Source organism: Ctenopharyngodon idella, chromosome 4 (genome assembly GCF_019924925.1).
Source record: "Ctenopharyngodon idella isolate HZGC_01 chromosome 4, HZGC01, whole genome shotgun sequence".
In the NCBI taxonomy this organism is placed as follows: Eukaryota; Metazoa; Chordata; class Actinopteri; order Cypriniformes; family Xenocyprididae; genus Ctenopharyngodon; species Ctenopharyngodon idella.
Window position 1 is genome coordinate 26761791 of NC_067223.1, and position 20693 is coordinate 26782483.

Consider the following 20693-nt stretch of genomic DNA (forward strand, 5'->3'; position numbering starts at 1 on the left):
GCTGCCTTGAATATATAATCCAAGATAAGAGGCTTGACACAGAAAGACGATGAACACTTATATTTAATAAACATCAGGGACAAAAAGCTTTTACTCGCGTGTGAACATTGATCTGTGATAAGCAGAAGCTCAACCTAACCTGAATAACACACAAGAACAAACCTCTTCCAGAAGCTCAAACGTTCTGTGTAACACACGAGAATGAACCTTATTGGTTAAGAGTCCATGAAGACAGAGACATACAGGTAATCCTGACAGTAACAGTGAGATGTTATAGAGTCTCTTCATTACATTAATACTACAGCTGAACTTCTGTCACTGAAATATCATGTTCAGGTTCTTCCGGTCGAGCCCTAGAGCAATATTGGTTGAGTAAACAATGAGCTCCCACTAAACTCTATAATAAAAGTCAGAGAAGGTTTAAGGATGAGTGAGAAAAACAAGGTCAAGAGCAAGAGAAACCCAGAAAAAAACAGGCAAGTTTTTGCCACGGTTTTTGTGACATACAAATTTGTATAATGACATGATTATGACATAGGTATTACAAGGAGAGGATGACTTATGAGGACATTACCCCATGTCCCCATTTTTCAAAAGGCTTATAAATCATACAGAATGAGTTTTTGTGAGAAAGTAAAAATGTGCACAGTTTTCTGTGATGGGTAGGTTTAGGGGTAGGGGTAGTGTAGGGCGATAGAAAATACGGCTTGTACAGTATAAAAATCATTACGCCTATGGAATGTCCCCACAATTCTCAAAAACAAACCTGTGTGTGTTAGTGTGTGTTACTTCAACCATACATCTGTGTTCTGCTTTATTTTCTTTGTTTTTATATTCAGTATAATCATTTATCATCATCAGTCATGTATGTATTTGATTTACACATTTTATCATTTCATCATTTATTCATTTTATTATTATTATTCATGTCATTTTGTGTTTATATATTTTATGCTACTTATTATTTCCTTGTTACTGTAGTTTAATCTTCTGATTGTGGGTTTCACAGAATGTGGCATGTTTGTCTTCATGAATAAGAGATCAGAGGAATATCACAGTTTCAGGGGTTTTATTGGATGTTGTTGTGAAGCAGTCTGGAATAAACACAATTGTATTGTCAGAGAGCTGGAGCAGAAACAACTGTCACATACATTTATCCTGCATGTAGCTTACTTTAGAAATAGATAACAGTCAAAGTGACTTTAGTTTGTAATTATACATGCAAGCTTTGTAGTTTAAATGATGCGATGTTAATACAATAAATATCAGTCTGTGGACTCGCTAATTAATATAACACTATAAAATACTATAATTTCCCTTGTTTGATGTGTACCATATTTCATGATAAAATGTTGGTAATACATATGTAACTGTCCGTCATTTATTTATTTACCAAACAACGGTAATTTTCTATAAATCTGCCAGTTACGGGGGGTTTCAGGTAAGCGGATCCACAGCAGCTTTGGCGCCTACGCTCTGTTGTTATGTATCGCCATCATTGTCCCGCGTTCTCTTTGGTTTGCTGGCATATGGGGGATTTCATGCGCAGGGAAAGCTGTCTGTGAATCACTCGCCCAAGCAGAAAAATGTGCTGGTGCTGCCAGATCTCGATTAAAAGAAAATCACATTGTACTTGATACAAAACTAACTACACTAAATCAAATGGAAAAAAAGTCATAACTGAAACTATCTTCATAGCATTTCAATTTCTCCATAGAGAAATGTATTTTTTTACGAAAACTTATAAACTGTTAAAGACAGACATACTGTAACTATCTGAGGTTGTTAATGATAGTATATGCATTTGTTAAAGTCATCAATTTGCATTTCATTTCATCTCACTTTTTAAAGAATACTTATATTTTATATTTGTTATAGTAGCCTATATTTAATATATAAGTATTTAGCACACTATAAGAATAATATATTTATTATATTATATTATACGATAAGTTAGACCTGCACAAATTGTTAAAAGATCATGATCTCAAACACTGACGTGATTTTATTCCTAAATGACAACGGTTCGCCTCTGTCTATCGCCGCTGCCATTGAGCCAGAGAGAGCAGTTGTCATGTACAGGTATGAAACAGCTTCACAAACAGTCTTTTTAACATCACAGTATCATTATTTCTGTCTTACAATAATTAAAAATCTCACAGAAGTATATAAAAGTTTATAGTTCAGATATAAACACTACAGTAATGATCAAAATAGAGTAAAGCAGTTTTTGAAAGTAACTTGATAAAGTGAATGATAAAATTGTTTATTTGTCATTCAATCATTTATTCAAGAGATTCGTTCAAAAACACTGCCTGTCTAATTTCTAAAGAAGTCACTGCTCGCTACTAAAATATGAATATACATTTCTGTAGCTCTGACTGATTTTAAAGAGTCATTTGGCCACTACTAAAATGGGTCACACCATTGACATTACCTGAGCAGCTGAATTAAATACACTAGAAAACCATGCTCATTTGAGAACGTGCATTTATTGCATGGATTGAGCAACAACAAATGTAAATGTATAAAATACATGCGTAATTCAGTTGAACCCTTGTTATCTTTGGCTTGCTGTTAAAGTTGTTAAACTTATGAATGTACCAGGCAAACTTTCTTCTTAAATAACAACACTGAAATAAGAATGCGCTGTTTATCTTTCAATCAGTTATTATGTGTTAAAGTTGTGTTGGTTACTATAGCAACAGTAGGCTTCTGGCAGGTTTTCTTTCCAAATTGTCACTGGACAGTAGAAAAGTGAAAATGGTAACATTTTATTAAAGTTAAAATAAGATAAAACCCCTCATTTCATGGAGAGGTGTCTTATAAAATGTTTGATATAAACTTTGGTATCTATCCCCCACCCAGTGGAGAGGTGGATCCATTGTGTCTGCACTCAAAAAAGCTAAAGAAACACAATACAATTTACTTATTTCAGACCTGAGGCAGTTGGAAGGAGAAACGTTACCATAACTGAAAGAAGGAACATAAACAACTTATTAAATAAAAAGAGACAAAGTACAATTCTCAAAACATTTGAACTAAGACTGCATTCTATCACCTTCACTGCATTTCTAAACTTCTCCCTCTCATCAGCCTTAGGTATGCCAAAGCACTGATACATGTGTTCATATTTTCACATCTCAACTTGATGTGACATGAGTGTTGGATTCAGACATGCCTTGTTGCCTTCCTATCTCTGTATGCTGCCTGTGGATGCAGCTTTTTACTGCGGTACAACATTCAAATGGACTCAACATAGAGAGACAGTGAAAAATATCAAGGTAACACGTACCATCAGGTGCCAAGACAAATGATGAACAACAATAAATGTACATAAGTGAACTCAGAAAGGACAACATAAATGTACTGACTGCAATTCATGTGAAAACAGCCAGAGATGTGCAAGAGGCATGTAAACATTTTTGTCTTAATGTAAACTATGGTCATTTAAATAATGTAAACTGTAAACAATTAGCAGCCGGAGGGGGGTTAAGGATTGTTGGAGTTCAGTTCAGTGGGGTAGGAGGGACTGGCAGGGAGTTAAGCAGCCCAACAGCCTTGAGGGAAAAGCTGTTTGAGTGTCTGGAAGTGCCATTACAGATACAGCTGCAGAGGATGCTCTCTGTGGTTTCCTGGTGGAAGGTGGTGAGGATGGGAGGAGGGAGGCTGGTTTCTTCAATCTCTGTAGACACTGCTGGAATTTTTTGGCAATTGTGGTGGTGTTGAGTGTCCAGGTTAGGTCCTCCACTATTTGCACACCAAGGAACTTAATGCTGTAGACTCTTGACACAACAGATCCATAAACAATTAAAGGAATGTGGGCGGCTCGGGTTCTTCTGAAGTCAACAACCATCTCTTTAGGTTTTTAGGTAATTTCCATGAAGTATCTTATGTACTTTCAACTCGTTAAAGGATTTAAGTGTTTTAGGTACTTTCCACTCAGTAACATTTCTTCAATATCCAAAAGAAAGTGAAACTGATTCCTACATTTATTGTGGGGTTGAATGGGAGAGCAAAAATTTTTCCCCTCTCAGCTTGATAACACCACATGACCCCGTTTTCTACAGACAAAGAGCTTTTCTTATATACAGTTTAAAACAGAGAAATAACATTTATTACAACACTGCGTACAAGTTTTAGAAATTAAGGTCATTAAGGAACTAGGCAAACTTTTCTGCCCTGCAGTACAAGTGTAATAATAAGGATAATAATAAGTAAAAGTCCTGATTCTCAATAACTTGTGTTCTTTGAGTGACTGTCTGAGACTGATATTTAGTGGATGTTTTATGGTCTGTGACTTTTTACATTGTAATTACCTGCATGTTATTATATCTGTAATTATTTTCTGTAATTACATTTATAATTACACTGTTGACCCTTCTCTTACACAGGGTTTCTCAATGGGGCCATTCAGAGAACAACGGGGGGCGTTGGAAGCAAGATTTTTGAAAGGGGGGCGTTCCAAAGATCCAGGCAAGACAAGAATAAACTTGTAATTACTTGCAAAAGATTATGTGTTAAATAATGTGTTAGCTATCATTTCTTTTGCAACAACTCTATTTTTCCAGTCACAGACCAGTGCTCAAGCGCTGACAAGAATCAGCATTCACGTACACAAAAATGCTTCAATTCGGTGGTGGCTAGAATCCAGCGCTGACTAGAATCACGCAGTGGAGGAATGGAAAGTTGACAAGCCATTAAAAAAAAAGTATTGACTTAATAACAACTTATATTTTCAAATATTTTCAATAAATTATATTTCCATTTACTCCGGTGATGAATTTTAAAATTAATTAAACTAAATTCTATATAATTAAACTAAATAATGTCAGAATTATCAAAGAAATTCAATGTGCAGACGCAGATTACCTTGAGTTTTGCGTTAGTTCAAATGTGCGTTAAGGTGATTTTTTGGCATACTCATGGTGTGTTGTGACAATTTGTGAGTAAAACATCATGGCCCAACAAAGTCTGACAAACACAGCCCTCGACACAGAATTCAGATGTTTAAACTCGTAGTCATTTTGTGCGCGAGCGCGTTCATGTGGAGGCTGCCAGTGTATGGGCATAAACGTTTAATCATCCGTATTTCATCAGTTCTTCTGCGTCTCCTCACAGCATATTAATAAAACGATGCCCAACAACACAAATAGCTCTCTCTGAAATCTGATTCACGACAATCCGGAGGATGAACCGAGGGAGCCATCACTGGAATATTGATTCTCTACCATTCGGACTCCATTTCCCATAGGCCCTCATTCCTGGGACTGATTGCACACACACCTGCACTGCATCACGCACACACTATTTAAGACATGCATACACACCACATCTTCGCGAAGTCTTGATTTGCTACGGTGGTCATTTCTGAGCGTTATTCTGTGGACTGTTATCTTGTTGTTACCTGGACTGTTTATCTCTTGTGAACCCCTGCCGCCTGCCCTGAACCTTGCCTGTACCCTGGACTGTGTTTGTTTGCCGACTGTCTCTATCCTTGCCTGTGACCTGACTCTGATTCTCTGCTGCCAGCCTCGATTCTTGCCTGTCCCTGTTTACGGTACTGCTCTGCCCTTGTCTGTACTACTGCTGTGTTTAATAAAGCTGCAAATGGATCCACACTCTGTTGACCCATCATTACAACAACATATTATAGCATTGCAAACTTGACATCACAGCCTGTTCATTATCAAAATAAAATACAGTCAACCAAACATATAAAAAGTTACACTGCTCATTTTAAATACTCCGTAGTATCCTATCTGTGCCGTTCATCGTGACCACCGCTGAAACTGGTCCTGTCAAGCTCATTTTTGGGTAACACTTTATAATAACTGCACACTATGAAGCATTAGTTAAGCATTAGTAAACAGTCAATTAATCATTTATAAAGCATTAATAGACATTAGTAAGCAGTTTATAAATACACCTATAAATGCTTTGTTCTTTATTTATAAGCATATCTATAATGTGTTTAATAATTGTATTTTCATACTTTATTAATGATCAATTTATAATTTCTAAATTAAGTATTACATTATTTACAAAACAGTTATTTAGGAGTTGTCAGTGGTTCATAAGATCGTTTAGGAAATGTAAGTAAATGATTAATAAACAATTTAAACATACATTTATACATCCTATTATTTAGACATATAGTAATAGTTGCTCAGTGTGTTAATAAATGCTTTATTAATACATATTCCTATTGTAATTCATGATTAATTCAGGTAGTTATAAAACATTTAGTAGTTGTCAGTTAAATATTGTTGTGAGCTCATCTAAGGTGAGCACTATTCATGTCTCGTAAAGCTTTACAAAGAAGATTTAAAGGCTCAGTGATCTTCTGCACTGCTGTTCTCTAATGTTTTAAAGTTAGTACTGAGGTAGTTTTGACACTGTGAAATATTTTATTATATTATTATTGTTTTATAAAAACATTATTTGTTGTATTTTGGCACTCCTGTAATCCAGTGTTGGCACTAGTCATTTTATTCAGCAATGTTTACACTTTACAGAAATTTATTTTTATATCAGATTGCAAAAGCTTAGTTTCATTTTACTGCACAGTTATGTTTTCTGGAGGAGTACAGGGATTTTTATTTTCTGTGAAATTGCAGAGTTTTACTTTTAATTTGATATCAAGTTACCCATCGTAAAGTTTCATTTTTTTCCTTGAAATAAATATTTCTATGTTCTGTATCCTTTAAATCTCCTTTATAAAGGCTTTACGAGGCATGAATAGTCCTCACTTTAGATGAGCTCACAAAAATAGTTAACTGACAACTACTAAATGTTTTATAACTACCTGAATTAATCAATGAATTACAGCAGGAATATGTGTTAATAAAGCATTTATTAACACACTGAGTAACTATTACTATATGTCTAAATAATAAGATATATAAATGTATGTTTAAATTGTTTATTAATCATTTACTTACACTTTATAAATGATCTTATGAACCACTGACAACTCCTAAATAACTGGTTTGTAAATAATGTAATACTTAATTTAGAAATGATAAATTGATCATTAATAAAGTATGAAAATACATTTATTAAACACATTATAGATATGCTTATAAATCAAGAACAAAGCATTTATAGGTGTATTTCTAAACTGCTTATTAATGTCTATTAATGCTTTATAAATGATGAACTAACTATTTACTAATGCTTAACTAATGCTTCATAGTGTGAGTTATTCTAAAGTGTTACCCATTTTTGCTCATGTGAAGAGGATGGTTTTTTTCGTCGATATTGAAACGAGAGTGAAGTACAAATCCTAGTTTACGTGATAAATGATAGTTCAGCATCCAAATACATTGCTAATATGGAAACATTTGAATTCGTACTGAACGAGAGAAGTAGGCTTCGTGAGAACAATGCTGGTTTTTACTTTCAGTTTCACTTCAAATGAATTTGTTTTGGCTTGTTTATAGCTACTAATACGTTTTTTTACCGTTAGGGGACCTGGATGAACCCAACCCACTCACACGTCAAACAGGAAGAGAAACTGAAACCCCTTGAGTAACATGAGTTTCTTAACAAAGAGACACAATCTGACTGAAGCCACTGGACAACTGTAGGAGATGATCTGCCAAACACATGATAAACTCCTTGAGGTTTTCTGCCGCACTGATCAGAAGTTGATATGTCTGCTGTGTACGATGGATGAACATAAAAACCACGACACTGTATCAGCTGTAGCACAAAGGACAGAGAAACAGGTATGAACTATAAACTAGATATTGTAAGGACCACCCGTTGGCCCAACAATGGATTCCAACGGCCTGGGCGAAGGTATAATGCATGTATGTCTTTTCAGCGCCCCTGCAAAGTTCACTTCATTTTTAGAATTTAAATTTTACTTTAGCTGCATGCTTAATCTGACTCCAATTTCAAGTGTAATTTTTTATAGTCACGAAACTGCAACTTGTTAAGTCAGTGATAGACATAACTCAAAAGGTCTTTAGATGACGTGCCTACTGCAGGAATATGAGCCATGAGCCTTTAGTTTGACTTATCCTAGACACAGATTTGCGGTAGCACCAGCCTCCTCATAATCTCCCGGTAATAATGATTTCAGGAGAGTCCAGAATGAATCAGATATAACATTTTATTTGTCAGGTAAAAATGTATCATGCCAATTACAATGTTTCAAATTATTATGCAAGTTACATATCAGTAGGATTTCAGTACAATAAACATTCAGATTTTAATCAATCTCAGACAGGTTTGTTGAGTAGTTTGCCAGGTGTACTTAGGTAAATGGAAACCCTGCTTAACCCTCTGGGGTCTGAGGATTTTCGGGGCCCTGGAGAAGTTTTGACATGCCCTGACATTTGTGCTTTTTTCAGTTGTTCATAAACATATTAATGGAAAAAGTGTCATTACACTGTATTCAGCACAAACTAGGCTACCATAATATGTGAGGAACATGTATGTACATGTTTGTGTTTTTGAAGGAATAACGTTTATGCATGGTTATTGAAAAAACAAAAAACTTAAGTCACTGAAATAAAGCCAAAAAATATATATTAAATCTGTGTTCACAAGACTTCTGGGTATTGGAGGTTGTAGACTAGAGTTTTTGCTTCAAAATGATGTAAAAATTATCCTGCATACTCGTTCATTTATAACAATGTATTGATTTAGTTTTTGTAAGACACTTCTTGTCAAGAAACACAGTATGCGTGGAGGCGTGAATCATCATGAATAATGGGTGATTTACACCTGAGAAGACAAAAGAATCGCATAAAGAACCTCTAATGAGCTGCATAATAATGAGGCCTTTCAGTCAGGTAGGCTGTGAAAAAACCCTCTGTGATCATGTCTCAAGCTCATCATGGTGTATATCAAACATACAGAAAAAACAGCAATACTGTGAAATATTATTACAAATTAAAATAATGGTATTCTATTACATACTTTAAAATATAATGTATTTCTGTGATGCAAAGCGTCTGAACATTCATGTTACCTCTATGGCATTTCATATAGTCTTTTAGCTTAAAAGCATGCACATTTGGAGAAATATTGATGGATTCTCATATGTTTATGTAAATTTTCTATACAGAGGAGTAATATTTATTCAATATGTATTGTCATCACTGTGAGCGCTGGATACTGTGTTTTCAATTCATACTTGCAGCCGGAGGGCGCTCTGTGCACCTTTAGTCCACAAATTATTCTAAAGAAGAACAGGACATTCAGGAACTAACGGCATGTCTTCCAGAGATCGCTAAACATGGCTTTAACATCCAGATAAACACTTTTCAAGACAATAAATGCACGATTGAGACGATATATACATGTGTTGCCTCAGAATTTGCGTCTGAATAGCGCTCGCTCCGTGGGCGCGGCCGCATTAGCGGATAATGAGCTGAATCACGGGCGTCTGACATGTGTCTCTTTTCATACAGATTACATAAACAGAGAATTTTTGTTTTCGATTTGACTTACACGATTTAAAACCTGACATTTCAAGTCGACCAGCCGACCCCTGAGTGTGAAGCCTTTATCTGACCAAGTTCTCTTGTGCTGTAAATTACTCACAAATCTTATGATAGTTCAATAATCTCCATTCAGTTTTCACAAAATATTAGTTGTTTTCATGCCTTTTGCATAACATTGCACAATTTCATGCTTTTCATCTTCAGTAAGATCTTTCTTCCTCACCACATTTCATGAGAACTGTGATTTGCTTAATAATAACAACCTCTTTAAATAGGGTTTCCATTTACCTAAATAGACCTGGCAAACTACTCTTTTATTGTAAAAAGATATGGAAAATAAAACAAACAAACACTTTCTTTGAAAAATTAAAATCTGAATGTTTATTGTACTGAAACCCTACTGATATGTCACTTGCATAATAATTTGGAACACAGTGTACATAGTTAGACAATTAGAAGCCAATTCAGAAATAATAAATACATAACATTAATTGCTCAAAGTTGACTCTAAGAGTAAGAAATGCATACACACAATGGTGTGTGAGTGTTTTTAAGACACTCACCCAGCACTGTATAGGGGTTTCTGGCAACAGAATTTCACAAATGGCTGCTCTGCACTTTTCCTTAAATACCCAGACCAGAACAAAAGGATTGTAAATATTTACTACACCGACACCTGTTCTTGGGGGAGAGGAGAGGGTTATCAGATATCTTGAAGAGACACCACCCAAAAAGTTTTCAATCTTTCTCATAATACAAGTGACTGCTGTGAAAGTGAGACCATTTTACCAGTTGCACTGAGACATTTAAAATGATACCAAAAATGAAAGGGAAAAAAACAATAGATTCACAAGATATCATCAAGTCAGTGACTTGAATCAGGAGGAAAGGAAGGGAGGAGGATGGGGGTGCATAGATGAGTGAGAAGTTTGAGCAAGGTGGTGTCCTATGACATTTTGTTGAGATTTTCTCTCCAGATTAGTGAGTTTTATTGTTTTATTGCAGGGTGACTGATTTCAGCTTTTGTCTTAGCAGGAAAATCAAGCCTTACCGACCTCCCCTGGCCCCTTGGGGCACATTCAGATCAGTCCCTGAGGGGCCACATTTGGACATTTCCTCTTTCCATACATTGTAAATAAAATCACCGTTAAGTTTACAGTAAAAAACTGGCAGCTGAAAAAATATGGTAGCAACGTTTTAGGTTTTACAGGACAGCTGTCTATTTTACAGTTCAAAACCGTATAATTTAAAGGTTTATATTGTAATAATTACGGTTCATAGCTTTATTTTACACACTGTAAAAATATTCTGTTTAATTTACGATAAAAAACTGTATTTCATTAACTGATATAATGTTAATTTACCAACCTATTGAAGTACTAATATCTGTTTAGTACCTTTGTAATACACTGACAACCACCAAACACAGTGGTGATAAGAATCACATGATGAATCAAAGTTCATCACAAGCAGCTTTTCCAAAAGCTAAGAAGGACAATACTAATATATAGAAGGTACACACAGTGTCATTCACACAAACACTAAACACCATCATGGTAACACACATGAAATTTTAAAAATGCAATAAACATTAATTTAACAACAATAGATGTAACATAAAACCCTAATGTACATAACTGACTAAAATCACGGTAATGTTTTACACTGTATGTTGTGTTTTATTTTTAGAGTGTTCATAGGGCTGACACCTGTAGTCAGCAGCGCTAGTCAATGGGTGCAGGAGTCTGTTACAACACAGAAGGGTCGGAGACAGGAGATCACAGACAGGGATGTTTATTGATACCAGCAGAGTATAACAGCAGTGCAGGTGAGTATGTAGTAACGTAAAGGTGATAAACTGGAGTGAAGATAAGTGATACTGTCCTTTTGTGGTTGCAGACGTGGAGATCTTGAATGGCGTTGGAATGGATGAACGTAGAACATGGAGAACACTCACACACAGACTGGAGATCACACGAGGAGAACAGGAGACGCTGGAGACAGGTAAGTAGTTTGGTAGGAGTCCTTGAGGTAAGCATACAAGTAAGTTTAGATGCAAACGAGACCGGACAATGTGGCTGTGAGTGTGAGTGCTCTTTATGCTGGTGTTGATGAGGTGGTGATGAGGTGCAGGTGTCGGTGATCAGAACTCAGGAGAAGTGGTGCGCTGTGATTGGTGGATGGTGGAGCCTGGCGTGTCTGTGACAGTACCCCCCCCCTCCACGGCCCGCTACTGAGGGCCGAGGACCCCAACGTCGTGGTGGCCGTCCTCTTCCACGTGGGGCAGGTCTGTCAGGATGGTTGGAGTGGAAGGTGTGAAGCAGGCTGGGGTCGAGTATGTCGTTTCTGGGGACCCAAGAGCGTTCCTCGGGGCCGTAGCCTTCCCAGTCCACAAGATACTCCAAACAACCACCACGGTGTCGGGAGTCCAGGATCTCGTGAACCTCGTACGCAGCTCCGTCGTCCAGGATAAGTAGAAGGGGGGGTTCGGCAGCTGCTACGCCAGGCCCTGTGGAGAGAGAAACAGAAGGGTGGTGAGGCTTAAGGAGTGAGACATGGAATGTGGGATGAATCCGATATTGTGGAGGTAACTGGAGTTGATACGTGACAGGGTTGATCTGCTTGGTGATGGTGAACGGGCCAATGAATCTGGGACTCAGCTTCTTGCAGGGCAGACGCAGTCTGATGTCCCGTGTTGACAGCCAGACCTTCTGTCCCGGTTGGTAGGAGGGGGCGTTGGAGCATTGGTGAAGGTCGGCTATCATCCTGCGTCTGCGCAGGGCCCGCTGTAGTTGGTGGTGTGCAGAGTCCCAGACCCTCTCGCTCTCTCGGAACCAGTAGTTGACTGATGGAACGTCCAATGGTTCCCCGGTCCAGGGGAACAGTGGGGGTTGGTAACCGAGTACTCACTGGAATGGGGTGAGTCCAGTAGATGGTTGACGCAGGGACTGTGCGTACTCTGCCCAACCCAGATACTGGTTCCAAGAGTTCTGGTGGCCGTGACAGAAGGTACGGAGGAAGCGGCCGATCTACTGGATCTTCCTCTCCGTCTGCCCGTTCGACTGAGGGTGGTAGCCGGATGAGAGACTGACGGTCACACCTAGGAGCGAGAAGAAGGCCTTCCATACCCGTGAAATGAACTGGGGTCCTCTGTCTGAGACGATGTCCTCGGGAATTCCGTAGTATCTGAACACGTGATTGAACATAAGTTCAGTGGTCTCCATGGCAGTGGGTAAGCCCTTCAGGGGAATCAGACGACATGACTTGGAAAATCAATCTACGATGACGAGAATGCAGGTGTATTCATCGGATGCTGGCAGGTCGGTGATAAAATCGACTCCTAGGTGTGACCAGGGTCGATTAGGAACGGGCAGAGAATGGAGCTTGCCGGATGGAAGATGGCGAGGGCTCTTGGAGATGGCACACTCCCTACAACCCTGCACGTACCTTCTGACGTCAGCTGCCATGTTAGGCCACCAGAAGCGCTCCTTTAGCAGCGAGAGGGTTTCATTGACCCCCGGGTGGCCAGTGCCAAGTGACGTGTGGGCAGAGTGAATGAGTGGGGTGCGTTGTGCCCTGGTGGTGTAACGCAAGCCTGGTGGACAACCCGACGGAGCGTTGGTGGAGGCATTGGAGGAGGGCAAAGTTTCCTCTGACCAGGTGATAGGACTGACGAGGATGGTTTTAGGGAGAATGGTTTCTGGTTCTTCTGGTCTTTCCTCGGGAGCATGGAGATGAGATAGGGCATCCGCCTTGACATTTTTGGAGCCGGGACGATAGGAGATGGAGAAGTCAAAACAGGTGAAGAATAATGACCAGCGTGCTTGCCGAGGGTTCAGTCTTTTTGCAGCTCTTAGGTACTCCAAGTTCTTGTGATCACTGAGAACTATGAAGGGGTGTTTTGCTCCCTCCAACCAATGCCTCCACTCCTCAAGGGCCAACTTCACGGCCAGAAGCTCGCGGTTACCGATGTCGTAGTTGGTCTCCGCTGGGTTGAGCTTGCGGGAGAAGAAGGCGCATGGATGGAGTCTACTTGGGGTCCCCTGCTGCTGAGATAGAATCGCTCCCACTCCTGTGGTGGAGGCATCCACCTCCACTACAAAGGGCAGGTCTGGATTGGGGTGGACGAGGAGGGGAGCGGTGGTGAAGGCTTCTTTGAGGGTTTCGAAGGCGTTGGTGGCAGCCGATGTCCAGGACAGAGAATTGGGCTTATTACGGAGCAGGTTGGTGAGTGGATGGGAGATGGAACTGTAATTCTTGATGAAACGGCGATAGAAATTAGCAAAACCAAGGAAGCGCTGGAGTTCTTTAATTGTGGAAGGAGTAGGCCAGGTCTTGATGGCTTCCACCTTCCCCTCGTCCATCCGGATGCAACTGTGGTCGATGATATATCCCAAGAAGTGCACTGAGGGTTGGTGGAAGGAACATTTTTCAGCTTTCAAGAAGAGATGGAATTTTCTCAGGCGTTGGAGGACCTCCGCAACGTGGTGGCGATGTTTGGCCAAGCTCCGGGAATAGATTAAGATGTCGTCGATGTAGACTAGAACGAACTTGTGGAGAAACTCCCAGAGCACCTTGTGGATGAAGTCCTGGAATACGGAGGGGGCGTTGACCAGGCCATACGGCATAACAAGATATTCATAGTGGCCGGTAGGTGTCACGAAGGCGGTCTTCCACTCGTCCCCCTCACGTATCCGGATGAGGTTATACACGCTGCGGAGGTCCAGCTTGGTGAACACAGTGGCACCACAGAGATGTTCCAGAGCAGCTGGGACGAGAGGAAGGGGATATCGGAACTTGACGGTGATCTTGTTGAGTGCACGGTAGTCAATGCATGGCCGCAAGCCTCCGTCCTTTTTCGCCACAAAGAAGAAACTCGAAGCAGCAGGGGAAGTAGACTGGCGGATGTAACCTTGAGCTAGGGCCTCCTTTATGTATTCTCCCATGGCCTTCTCCTCCGGGATTGACAGGGGGTAGATTCTTCCCCTGGGCACTGACTCACCCGGAAGCAGATTGATGGCGCAGTCCCATGGCCGGTGTGGAGGCAGCTTGGAGGCTCTTTGTGGGCAGAAGACGTCACTGAAGGGGACGTAACATGATGGGATGTCGACAGAACGTTTCTCAACTGGACTCTCGATGGACGTGGCACAAATGGAGATTTCTTCAGAACGAGGAGACGAAGGAACTGGAAACTCGGAGATGCATCTGGAGAAACAGGTTTCGCCCCACTTCAGGATCTCGCCGTTGCTCCAGGAAATGACGGGGTTATGCTGCTCCAACCAGGGACGCCCTAGGATCACGTCAGAGGTGGATTCCTCCAGAACCAGCAGATGTATGTTTTCATGGTGCAGCACTCCGATCCGAAGCTGGATAGGTCCAACACAGCGACTCACGTGTCTTCTACTGAGGAGTCTGCCAGTTACTGAATGGATCTGGTAGGTGGTCGGAGATGGCGTGGTCTTGAGCTTGAGTTGTCGGCAGAGGGCGCCGGAGATGAAGTTGCCGGCTGACCCTGAATCGAGGAGCGCCACCACTGGAAGGGAAACATCAGCGGCAGTAAGGTTTACGACAGTGGTGAGTGGCTTCATCTTATTCATGGAGGGAATGATAGCACTCACCATGGGACGCGGAAGACGAATTGGGCATGCGGAGATTACATGCCCAGGAGAGCCACAGTACAGACAAAGATTCAGGGTCAGCCGCCATTGTCGCTCAGCAGAAGAGAGTCGTGAATTTTCGACTTGCATAGGCTCGCTGGCTGGTTCTGGAGGGCTGACGGATTCTGGCCGACGGAGGAGGGTGTTAAACAGTGACTGGCCCTGGTGTTCTTCGATACACAACTGCATACGGGAGGCAAAGCGGATGGAAAGCTGGATGAAGCGCTCTAGGCCGATGGAGTCCTCATATGCAGCGAGATGCAACCGCACCCGAGGATCCAATCCTTGCCGGTAGGTGGTAATAAGGGCTTGTTCATTCCAACCACTGGAGGCAGCTAGCGTTCTAAATTGTAAAGCATATTCGTTGACAGACATTGCACCTTGTTTGAGATTGTATAATTTCTTACCGATAGACGAATCTGAGGTCGGCTTGCCGAAGACTTCCTGGAAGTGGGCAATGAAGCTGGGATAGGATTGCGTGACTGGACTGTTCTGAGACCAGATGGAGTCCGCCCACTGAAGTGCTTTGCCTTGGAGGTGAGAGATAATGAACGCTACTTTTGTGGTTTCGGTGGGGTACAGGTGCGGTTGCATCTCCAGGACCTGTGCACACTGCAGGAGGAAACTGCTGCAGTCCTTTGCCGAGCCAGAGTAGGACGCTGGTTTGGCCATGGGACTGGCGTGAACAGGAGGTGAAGGAGTAGAGACGGTGTTTGCAGAAGTGATCGCTGGAGCTGGTGACGGTAAGCTGGAGGTGAGAGCTCGGCGCAGGGCTTCAACGAGCTCTTGGAAGGGATCCGGGTGACTCATGCTGGTATCTGGATGTTAGGGTCCGGTCTTCTGTTACAACACAGAAGGGTCGGAGACAGGAGATCACAGACAGGGATGTTTATTGATACCAGCCGAGTATAACAGCAGTGCAGGTGAGTATGTAGTAACGTAAAGGTGATAAACTGGAGTGAAGATAAGTGATACTGTCCTTTTGTGGTTGCAGACGTGGAGATCTTGAATGGCGTTGGAATGGATGAACGTAGAACACGGAGAACACTCACACACGGACTGGAGATCACACGAGGAGAACAGGAGACGCTGGAGACAGGTAAGTAGTTTGGTAGGAGTCCTTGAGGTAAGCATACAAGTAAGTTTAGATGCAAACGAGACCGGACAATGTGGCTGTGAGTGTGAGTGCTCTTTATGCTGGTGTTGATGAGGTAGTGATGAGGTGCAGGTGCCGGTGATCAGAACTCAGGAGAAGTGGTGCGCTGTGATTGGTGGATGGTGGAGCCTGGCGTGTCTGTGACAGAGTCAAGTATTCACCTGAAATATCAACATTAAGACAGGTTGAATATTCAAACGAAAGCACTGCAAAATGCACCTTAGTGACACACAGTCCATTTAGGTGTAGGTGTACAGTGCGAAGTGATGCTGTAACGGCTGGACAGGATGTCTGTGATCCTCCTGGTCAGGTTTCCTTCCACCTGCACTTGATTGTGGTGGTATTCAGTCTGCTGAATGACTTGTTGTACCAAGTCTGTTGTGTTGGTCAGCAGAATCAGAAGGTGTCAGTGGAAAGTGTCATTACACTTTGCGGAAACATCTGTGTCCTCCCCAGGATGTTTAATTGACCCTCTGAGAAGTCCTTGGTCACCTTCAAGCAGAAGGTTTGGTTTGTCAGGCAGGTCAAATCTCCATAGGTGAAGGAATCTTTTCACTGATGATGCTCCATTGCATGCGAGACAACTGAACAACTTCTGAGTGAACATGCAATATTTGAACACTGATGAATTTGGTGTTATTGTAAAATAAATAATAGCGAGTTGTTGGTTAAACACAAGAACACAAAATAACATACGATTAACTCATGTCAAAAGTGCGAATGGTAAATAAGATCTTCTTTTCAGAGTCATATATTTAGTGAGCAGGTCTCATTTGATCACCAGATTCTTCACTACCACTGTGACATGGTAGTGGAATTTAGACTTGGTCTGGATTAATTAAAGGAAAGGTAGCAAAGGTTTCAATCAGGTCAATTATGACCAGGTCCTATGCACTTACAGTGTTTACACACAGTAAGTTGACAAGACGGTAACTCTTCAAAATTGTTTGACACAATTAAAAAGAATTTATAAAAAAATAAATTCCCTTGTCCTATATGTATGAAGATGAATGATGTATCATAGATTTGCATGATGTGAATAATTTTAGTCTGGATAGTCTTATGATCTATATCAGGTAGAGATGTTGTGAGGTTGTAGTAGTGAGGGTGTGTGTTCTGTATGTTTATGTATAGGAGATGGGTGGTGTCTATCCTACCATAATCTGTGTTGTATAATTTAGTTTCAGTTCTACACCAGGAGGCCATGTAGCTATGAGTGCTATGAGGTGTAAATGGCCTCTTGAAGTACCTCCACCCCATCTCCTACATGTCAAGTTGTGTGTGTCCTGGCTCGATGCAGGTGGGACCAGACACCCTTGTGGACTCTGGCCCTGAAAATAGTAGCCGTCAGTCTGAAAGTGAAACAGACACAGAGAGAAAAACAGTTGGATCTTGAACCTTTACACAAATTGCATTAAGATAGATGATACTATCTTAATTTTTCTTGAATGGTCTTAGCCAGACAGTTGTTGCAGATGGCTTTAACCCTCTGGAGTCTGAGGCTGATTTGGGGTCCTAGAGAAGTTTTGACATGCCCTGACATTTGTGCTTTTTTTCAATTTTTTATAAACATATTAATGACCAAAGTTTCATTACACTGTATTCAGCAGAAACTAGGCTACAATATAATATGTGAGCAACAAGTATGTACATTTTTGTATTTTTACAATTTAAAATAATGGTTTTCTACTTTAATATACTTTAAAATATAATGTATTCTGATGCAAGATGTCTAAACATTCATATTACCTCTATGGCATTTCATATATTATATTTGTTATATTATAGAGCCTAAATGGTAATGTGCAGTTTAATAAATTGCTAACACATTTTATTTCAGTATTTATTATGTATTTCAGTTGAATTCACTCATCTCAGTATAGCAATCTAGTCTGGGAATAGCCATGGCAAAATATACTAATGTAAGTTATGTGTAGTAAACGAAACCGTGCGTCGATCTGCCTCATTAATTCACACTGAGACACACAAAACGTGCAGGATTCATATTTAAACAGTATTTTTGCGGTTTAATATTCACAGACACTATATCGCAATTAGAATAAAGAACTATAGAATAAAAAAAAAAACTTACCATTCACAATCATTGGCTTGATCTAGTTGATCCTCGAAATGAAAGTGAAACCAGTCATGCTCTTTCTCTGAGGTAAATCCTTTTAGAATTATTCTTCACTGCATCTCAAAACGATGAAAAGTAGCCTACATGAAACTTACCAAGCTTGAGGCATTTTTCTGAGTTGACGCAGGCGTTCACTCTGTTGCATGTATCGCCTCAGAATTTGTGTTTGAATAGAGCGCCCGCTCCGTGGGCGTGGCCGAGTTAGTGGATAATGAGCTGACTTGCAAACATCTGACATCTCTCTCTTTTCATACAGATTACATAAACAGAGAGAACATGATTTAAAACCTGACATTTCAACATTTCTTTAGACATATATCTCATTTTTGTGTCATTAGTATTCACTAAGTTACAGTTCATTTTCTGAGGGAGTATCAGATTGGACTTCGTTCAGAGGGAGACGACAGATCATGCATCATGTTAGTTTTCTTTATTTTGCAAAAAGCACAACATTTTGTTTTTACTCTGAGTGTACACAAATAAAAAAAAGACATTCTATAGTTTAAATTGATATATTACTTCTGTCTCTATGACAAAAGATGACAGAGTATTTTAAGTTGATTTTGCTGCTATGTGAAAAAAATCCAGCAAAACGCGCTGGCGCGTTTCCCGACTTCAGAGTGTTAACCTGTTAAGATTTTATGCCATTAGGAGAAAAATTGTTTAGACATGGATCATTATTATGATCATGTTTCTGCAAAGAAAAAGGTCAGATAAACTGAAAGTTGATGGTCAGATCTGACTGCTGGTGTTTAAGCATCATCAGAGAATCTTGCGACTTAAACTGCTTTTGCAGTTGTGCTTTCACAGTCTGCTGTATTGTGAGCATTATGACAGCCAGGTCTGCTGGGGGAATCTCTAAGCACTGGGGCATTTTGGGGATTTCCACCTGGTTTTGGCCTACCAAATTGAAAAGCTTCTCATACCCACATACAGTGCCCTAAATACAAAATTTTGGTGTCATTTTACAGGAAACCCTTTGAAGTTACATAAAACACTGCTGAAAGTGATACAAATTATACAACCCCAATTCCAGAAGAGCTGGGACATTTTGTAAAATACAATAAAATTAAGAATCTGTGATTTGTCGATTCTCTTTAACCTCTATTTAACTGACAAAGTACAAAGAAAATATAGGCTCATAGGCTATTTCGTGGACAAATACACACACAAAATTATGTCAAAATATACCCGTAAAAACAGTTTTGTAACGTAAACGGTTGAGAAAGAAATGTGTAACAGCCTGTATTGTTTTCGTGAATTGACATCAACCTATAGCTGCTAAGGATGTTCATTTCGGTTTTAAACGACAAGATTGTTAAATTAGAATTAAATTAAATTAGAATGGATAAGTGTCTATAAGGAATAAATACGTGAAATATATTCACTTAAACAATTAACAGATTAACAAAATGAAAGAAAAAAACTGTGTGACAAGTAGTAGCCTAGCCTATATGCTGAGTTTTGATTTATTTTTGCGAGGCTTTCAACACAAACACGTTTAAGAAAAAGGAAACTGAGATGGCAGAAAACAATACCTGTTTTCTTTACAAAAACGTCTCAGGTTACGTATGTAACCATGGTTCCCTGAGAACAGGGAACGAGACGCTGCGTTTGACACACTATGGAGAACGCCTCCTCATGAACCAGTGCCTGAAACGCTTATCAAATCACGGCAATCCTATTGGCCGGCGACAGCCTATGACATCATAATTGGCGCGACCTGGAAGTATATAAGGAGCGCCTAGAGAACATGTCAGTACCTTATCGTCTGAAGGGACTGTTCAGCAGGCAGCCCTGATGCATGGCTGGGAAACGCAGTGTCTCGTTATACTATACGTATGGCTATATACGTAGCCTGAGACGTTCCCTTTCGAAAGGGAACTCAACACTGCGTTTGACCATTATACCAACGCCGCCATGCTTGAGGGGAGTGCATGCCAAAGAATGGCTAGACACAATCAGAACTAGCAGTTTTAGCTGAAATGCCAGAACCACTCCCCCTACGGGTCATACATAAGCTGTCAGTGACAGCATTGCCTATGGCCAACAGCCCAAGCTATAAGCCTTAAAGAGGCCTTCCATAGAAGGCCTACCAAGGCCGCTCAAAGGCTTCTGGAACCAAGCTTCTTTTCAAAGGAAAGAGGGTACCTTAAAGGGAATGTAGCCAAGGGGCCCGAAGGTAATATTAATGCTTAATGCTTCGTTTTTTTAAAAAACGCTGTATTTTTTTAATATATTTTACCTTTATTCTACACCTCTGTTTCCATTGTCATATGAAT

At 40.4% G+C, this 20693-nt stretch overlaps 1 protein-coding gene and 1 long non-coding RNA gene across 5 annotated transcripts in view; both read left to right on the top strand.

Annotated features, from left to right (window-relative positions):
* LOC127511082 (tripartite motif-containing protein 16-like) overlaps positions 1 to 20693 on the top strand; it is a 93305-nt gene that overhangs the window by 19300 nt on the left and 53312 nt on the right. The window lies entirely within an intron of this gene.
* Positions 7196 to 20046, top strand: LOC127511292 (uncharacterized). The gene is made up of 3 exons (XR_007929973.1): positions 7196 to 7733; positions 11151 to 11588; positions 16341 to 20046. It is a non-coding gene; the product is annotated as an uncharacterized LOC127511292 (long non-coding RNA).